The following is an 8,056-nucleotide window of genomic DNA, read 5'->3' as shown; positions in this document are numbered from 1 at the left end:
CAGTCTGTCATCAATGTGTGCCTGCCAAATTAGTTCTGAGACCTTCATCGCCCCCACACCGCAGTTACGGTATTTTCCTATTGGCAGATATCTATTATTATTGACCAGGAGGAAGTGAAATAGAAGGGGGTGCAGCTAAAATAGAGTCAAACGACACATAAGATTTAATGAGAGTAACTGAGGTCTAATGACCTGAGTTCCCTTAGATGTTGGGGGTCTTTAGGACTTATGAATCAATCTGGAGCCTCAGGAAAAGAATAAAATAACAGCAGCGGGGCAGGGAAGAGAGCTGTGGGAATGGAGAGAGTCCGGTGGTGCGAGGGTTAATGAGCGTCACCTGCGCGTCACACTAGTCTCGAGTCCCGCAGAAGGATAAAAGGAGTGATCACTAGGGATGCACCGGCATCTATTTTGTCTTTCGGACAAAAAAACAAAAATGCTATTTTCAGCCGATAATTTTTGCCGGCCGAAATTTCGGTGCATCCCTAGTGACAACAGAGGAGGACCAGGTCTGAGACATTTATGTTGTGTTTATATGCGGTGGCCATGTGTGAGGGGCTGCCACTTTCGTTTTGATCTTTATGTTTATTTTGCGATTAAAATTACGTTTAACGTTCGCCGGTTCCCGCCTCCTTCTTCCCTGAGCCCCAAACTTTGTTACATTAGTGCTGAACCCCAGGAGGATGGAGGGGAATGCTGTCGAAGAGCCCTCGCTGCTGAGGGGAATCGCGGTGTTGAGGAGATCGGACGGCACGAAGGAGCGGTGACCGCCAGTGCCTGCACGAGATGGATGTACTGTAGTGAAGGACGTGGGACAGATGCTCGCTGCCGTCCTCGGAGGCGCCCTGGCTGTATCCTCTGTGTGGGTCTTTCTTGAGTCCCACGGAGGAGCTCCAGAAGGATAAAAGGAGTAACGACAGTGAAGGACAAGAGAGGACCAGGCCTGAGGCATTATGCTGCTGTTTTATTATGCTTACCGGTATATGTTGCAGTCGTCTGTGAGGGGCAGCTGCTTTACGTTTGTTTTGTTTATAAAGTTATATTTAAGGCGCTTCCGCCTCCTTCTTTCCTGAGCCTTTACCTTTGGTGCAGTAACATAACTATTTGGCTGATGGCACCATAAGAACACACACAGTCCCAAAGACTGGGAAAACTATGACAGTAAATTGAACAAAACAAAACTGGTTACTGGCACACACACACACACACACAAACTCTGTGTTATAATGAAATATTAGCAATACTATTAGAAATATACACACTATCTTTGGGGTCAGTAAGAATTTTTTTTTTTTTTTTTTTTCAAAGAAATACTTTTGTTCAGCAAGGATGCAATAAATTAATCAAATCAAATTAATCAGTAACTAAAGAATTTCACATTGCTATAAAAAAATATTTTCAAATAAAAGCTGTTCTTTTAAAGGTCTCATATGTACACCTTTCTGAAGTTTTATATTAGGTTTTGATGTCCTTAAGAATATATATCTGCGGTATAAGTACCAAAAACCATCCCAATAAATTTTTACAGCTCCTTTCTCAGGAGCTCTGCTAAGAACAGGTCGATTTTGGCCTTTCTAATTAATATTCATGAGCCTCTCTTCTGATTGGCCTGTTGTTTTCTGAGTGACGCACAGCCAGGTCAACCACAGGTAACTAGGGTCATGTATGCTGAAGCCTGCTGTGGCTTGGTGTGCTCATAAGTAAGGTAAATAAAACACCTAATGATGGACATTGCTGAGGGAAATGTTATCCGGTCTTATATGTCCGAGACGGACTCAGACCCAGATTCGGTGGCGACAGGAGACAAACAACCACCTCCTTACTTTCGCCGTTATTTTAAGAGTATTATAATTACCATTTACATCAATTCTGCACGCAGATTTAACGTTAACACTAATTTAAACTGTCTGTAAATAAACTTTTTTTTGTCAAATTCGATTTAAATATCCAAAATATGTACGTTAGTTACATAGCTAGTTACACACTGCTTTTGAAACACTTTATAATGTAACGTTAGCAGACAGACACCGAATGCAGTAAGCTATGTAACTATTGCTTTCCTACTGATAGAGTAAGTTGACGTGCTACAATTTCTTTTACAATGTTACTTTTTTCTGTAAAAGCTGTACTTGTTGTAAATGTGCAAGGATGCCCACAGAACGCGAGAACATGCTGCAATTGACGCCCATGGTAAACTTGTAAAACTGAACAATAGGGACTGCAGCATCTTTGAGGAGAAGCTTCTTTGTAAAACCGGCATTGAACTGTGCCTGACTGACGAAGCAGTGACTTGTGAAATATGCAGAACAGACAGTTAAGGTTGAACTAAATTGCTGTGGCGTTTCTGAACAAATAAACATTAGCCACTGTTCTCTTATATTAATGTTGTACAGAAGCCTGTGCAATGATGTAGTTTCCTGACGGTGGGCAGTGCTCGGGGTGGGACTGAAGGCGGTGACTGAGTAGTTCTGACGTCACATTTATACGGAAGTCACAACGGCTCGTGAGAAGGCACAGCTACTTTATGCAGGCTGTGTGCATTTGTCTGTGGATTGACTGTTTTGAAACTTGTATGGTAGTTTCAAAGCCCCTAGACCTCTGTTATCAGGAAAAAAAGACAGGAAATTTCAGTTTTGACAATATGGGACCTTTAAACTTTCTATTCATAAAAGAACCCTGAAAACATGTATCACGTTTTCTACAAAAATATTAAGCAGCACAACCATTTTCAACATTGATAATGATAAGGAAGAATGGTGTTTCTTGAGCAGCAAATCAGCATATTAGAATGATTTCTGAAGACTGGAGAAATGATGCGCAAAATTCAGCTTTCCATCACAGGAATAGATGACATTTTAAAATATATTAAAATAGAAAACAGTCTTTTTAAATTAAAGTAATATTTCACACTATTATATTGTTTTCACTGTATTTTGTAACCTTGGTGAGCATAAGAGACTTCTTTCAAAAATATTTTAAAAATCTTACCAAGCCCAAAATTGTATGTTGTTTTCAAAAATAGCCTACTACGTAGTCAGTGATACATGGCTACTTTTGAATGTTCACCAGTCAAGAAAAATATATTTTTTAGCAGCAGAATGGTATAGTTATTATGGAATGCCAGCAGGTGCTAGGATAACTATCAATCATTGGATTGGCCAATACAGCATTCCAGCCCTACTAATAAAGCAAAGCAACAGGTAAGATGGGAGCATTACTTACTTAAAGGGATAGTTCACCCCAAAATTCTGTCAACCCTTTTGTCATTCCAAACCTGTATGACTTTCTTCTATAGAACATAAAATATTTTGAAGAACCCAGGGAACCAAACAGCACTGGAGTCCACTGGCTTCCAATAAACAAAAACAAAAAAAACAACAACAAAACACTGAGACTTTTTAAAAATATATATCTTCTTTTATGTTCCTCAGATGAAAAAGGTTTCGGAACAAAATAGTTGTAAATGATATTTATTTTTGGGTGAACTATACCTTTTAAGCAATAAGAAACAAGAGTTTTTGCTATATTTCAAGTATAATTGCAATTTATCACAACATCAAAAATGTCATTTTTCATTGTTCAATAAGAAGATCTAGGTCTGAAATGTAAATGTAAAGTTGTAAATGTAAATGCAAAGATGACCTCTATATAAAAATGGGTGCATCACATAAAGCTGTTACTTTAAAGAGTGCAAAAGTCGGAATCCAGAAGTTAAAATTCCATTCATTTTGTCCATAGGGATTTTTTTTATATATATAACATAGACTCACCTGTTGTGAGCTCTGAGGTATATGCTTTTGCTGAAGCCGTCAGTTTGCATTATTTCTACTTTTGCATTTAAAAAAATTTTTTTTTTAAAGAAACCTGTTATATGTCTGTTTACGTTCATATATTTTTACATATATAGCACCGTAGTCCTATATATAATCTTACATATAGCGGAGTGACAGTAAAGCTTAACAGTGGAATGCCTGGTGCAGTAAAGACAATTTCACCAATCAGAGAGCCACAGTGAACAAACCAGCCAAAAGAGAAAACCCTCTCCTGAAGAAGCGTGAATGACGCAGAGTTGGTCTCACTGAACTCTCAAAATACTTCTATACACTATTTGGACACAAGTATTAGGACACCTGACCAATACACCAACAGGGACTGTAATGTCATCGCATTCTAAATACATAGACATTAATCTGGAGCTGGTCCCCTCTTTGCAACTATAACAGCTTCCACTTATCTGAGAAGGCTTTTCATAAGATTTCATAAGTGTTTTGAGGGAATTTTAGCTTATTCACGTTGGATGAGAAGGCCTGGCTCGCAATCTCCGTTTTAGTTCATCCCAAAGGTGTTTAATGGGGTTAAGGTCAGGGCTCTGTGCGGGTCAGTCAAGTTCTTCCGCACCAAACTCATTCAACCATGTATTTATTGGCCTTGCTTTTTATTGATCATGTTGCAACAGAAAAGGGCCTTCCTCTTTCCCCCAAATGGTTCCCACAAAGTTGGAAGCATTGTCCAAAATGTCTTGGTATGCTGAAGCATTCAAATTTCCCTTCCCTAGAAGAAAGGAGTCTAACCCAACCCCTGAAAAACAGCCGAATACCATTATCCCTCTTCCAGCAAAATGTACAGTTGGCAGTTGGCACAATGCAGTCAGACAGGTAACGTTCCTGTCAAACTCAGACTCGCCCATCAGACAGAAAAAAAAAAAACGTGATTTATCAGACTAGGCAACCTTCTTCCATTGAATCATACTCCAGTTCTGACACTCACGCGTCAATTGTAGACACTTTCTGCAGTGGATAAGGGTCATCATGGGAACTTTGACCAGTCTGTGGCTACACAACCTCAACTACGGACAAGCCTTTGTTCCCCATGGACGTTAATGGGCCTTGCACACCCATGACCCTGATGCCGGTTGTCCTTCCTTGAACCACTTTTGGTAGCTACTAATCACTGCATACCAGAAACACACAAGGCCTGCCATTTTGGAGATGCTCTGACCCAGTCGTCTAGCCATCACTATTTGAAAAACCACTCGCTTACCCATTTTTCCAGCTTTCAACATGTTACATTCAAGAACTGACGGTTCACTTACTGCCTAATATATCCCACCCCTTGACAGGTGCCATTGTAATGATATAATCATTCACTTCACCTGTCAGTGGTTTTATTGTTGTGGGTGATCAGTGTATGATCAACCATTTTAAATGAAATAATTTCATATTTCTACATCAGTTTAATTTTATAATGTCATTTGCAATTATTCATGGAATTATAGTACTTTACCTCATTAAAGCTGTTGCGTCTTGTACCTTTATCTTTTTGTCCGACTTCAATTTAATTTTGTAATGTTGTGAATCACATCATAGCTGGGGGGTATTCCAGAAAGCTTGGTTAACTTACCCTTTGGTAAATCATAACCTCTGGGTTGATTTACCCCAAACCCGCATACCATGAGTATGTCGGTTCCAAAACACCTGAGAAGAGTTAGTTTAATCAACCTCCTACTGGTTACCCAGAGTTAATGCGCGCGCACGGTGAGTACATAAAGACATTTTCAATGGATCGCCGATTTCAGGAGTCACCATGGAAACCCAGGGAGAAAAAAAGCGAGCTACATACTTAGGTGAAACTGAGTTGGAGGTTTTAATGCTTGCTTATGAAGACTATAAGCCCATTATAAAACAAAAAACAAAAAAAAAAAACAATACTGCTGCATCAGCAAAAGAAAGAGAGTTGGCTTGGCAAAAAATAACGGACAGAGTAAATGCACGAGTTTATAAAATTATAAATGGGCTATTTTCCCCTTTCATTGTGACGCAAAAATTATTTGGGGCATGTAGTAAAAATAGACAAGTATTTACTTGTTGGCCTCCATACATTTCTTAATATTACAGTAGTAATGCACATAATTGGCTAGTAATATGTTGGCTTCTTGTTTTATCAGGTGTAATCCTTCTGGAGCCAGAAGAAGTGTGAGCCAAGTCAAAATGAAACACAAAAACATTCTCCAGCAAGGTAATATTTTCTAAACTTGTTACTGACGCCATGTAATTTAGTTTTATGTGGCCAATAGAAAGAAGGCTGAGGCCCGTAAAACAGGTGGGGGTCCACCTCCACCTTCCCTCACCCCAGCTGAGGAGCTGGCACTGTCCCTTAATAAAGGGCGACCTGTGGTCGATGGGATTCCAGGGGCAGTTCATCGGACTCAGCTACCAAGACAAGTGGCTTAGTAAAGTGTAGGTGTGCCATATTAATACTTATGATTTATTGATGTTTTCACTGTTTTTGTCAGTGTTTTAATAAAGAAAATCATCAACATTGTCACCATTTTAAATAGGCATTTTGAATGCATTTTACAGTCATTGATTCACTTGTGCAGTATGCTTGCTGCTTTGACTGCATATGCTGTATACTGTAATCTTATTACTAGTACTCTTAGATGTTCCTAATGTCCTTCTTTATTAGTTGTATTTGTTTAAGAATATACATTGAGTATTGAATATGCATGATTATCTTATTGGTTTAATTATCTTGCAGTTGCTGATGGCCACATTGTATTATTGGATCCTCCTGCAACACCACACTCTGTCACAGTTGTAAGTGATCATTGTCTTTAGGTTTCTGTTTGCTAGACCAAGCATCCTTCCTTACTTTCACTGTAGGCTGAAGATGAAGAGACCACTTCTGCTGTGACAGAAACAGAAAATGCGGGGAGGCCCATAGAGGTATGATGCATAGAATGAATTCCCCCTTTTTTGCATAAGAGAATAAATAAATTGTCATTGTCATTTTACAGAATATGTTAAGAGATTTTAATACAGATGAGGGTCCATCTACCTCCACACAGAATCTTAGCAGTGTAAGAAATGTTCTGCAGTTCTCCTTCCTCATTTAAATATTTGGTCTGTGTTTGTATTACAGACTTTATCAGTCATGTTTAATTATTCTGTCTTTCTAGTTGCCTGCCAAAGAGCTGTATAAGGTCCACCTTCAAAAGCAAATCAGAAAAAAGTGACATGGAGATGGACCTTATACAGCTTCAAATGGAGGAGAAAAGGCTTAACCTAAAAAAAGGCCAGACTTGATTTGCTGGAGCACCAGCTTAAGGTGGGAAAAAGTATGTGAACAGTAATCTGTCATTGGTTGATGAATGAAATCTAAAGCAATAAATACAAATGTATTTTGTTACAGGAAATAAAGAAACAATGAACAACACTTGACTGTTAACTGGTTTTAATTAAAGTGATTTTGGCAAATCATGTCTCATACCACCCTGCCATCTCTTTGGTCTACTGGGTTCACTGGGGGTTCCTCTTGGCCATCTTCAAGAGAAGGGTGGGCCTCTCACCTCTCAGTGTGGCAATGTTGTGAAGAACAACACAAGCAGCTGTGATGTTACATGACCTTTCTGGGTTGACCCTGAGCCCACGCAGGCACTGAAACCTTGCCTTCAGGATGCCTATGGTCCATGTTCTGCTGTGGGCCAGGTTGAATTGTGCCTGTGGTCCAGGCTCAGGTTCAGGGTAGGGTGTCATCATATAGTGCAGACAGGGGTACCCTCTGTCCCCCAGCAAGTAACCATTGAAGTGTCATATAAAGGTAGTTAAAGTGTATAATTGCATAAAAAACAGACCCTGGCCATTTGGCTTCAACATTAGTGATGAGGTGGGTTGCATTACATATTACCTTAGTGGGGACCAGTAATGAGGGTGATTTAATGGTTTAAACACCCAAACATTTAGCACCCAAAAAATCTATTGTCACCTGCACATTGATGCTATGGATTGACTTCCTATTAACATAGTCTCCTTCATTGACTGAAGGAGATTTAATGGGAATGTGGGTTCCATCAATGCACCCAATCACATTTGGGAACCCTGAAATTGAAAGTTATATAATTAGAAACTTTTAAAATTATTGTGACTGTCACTGTATACATTATGAATAGATTAAGTATAGTGCTATGTAACTAAAATGGTCTTTCATAGAATGGACAAACCCGCCACTCTGTGGAATTCCTCTTTAATGACCCTCAGTGGTTTATGGCCAGGGAACT

The sequence above is a fragment of the Squalius cephalus genome (assembly GCF_949319135.1).
Source record: "Squalius cephalus genome assembly, chromosome: 5".
Lineage (NCBI taxonomy): Eukaryota > Metazoa > Chordata > Actinopteri > Cypriniformes > Leuciscidae > Squalius > Squalius cephalus.
The sequence above is the reverse complement of the archived record's forward strand: the minus strand, read 5'-3'. Positions refer to the sequence as shown.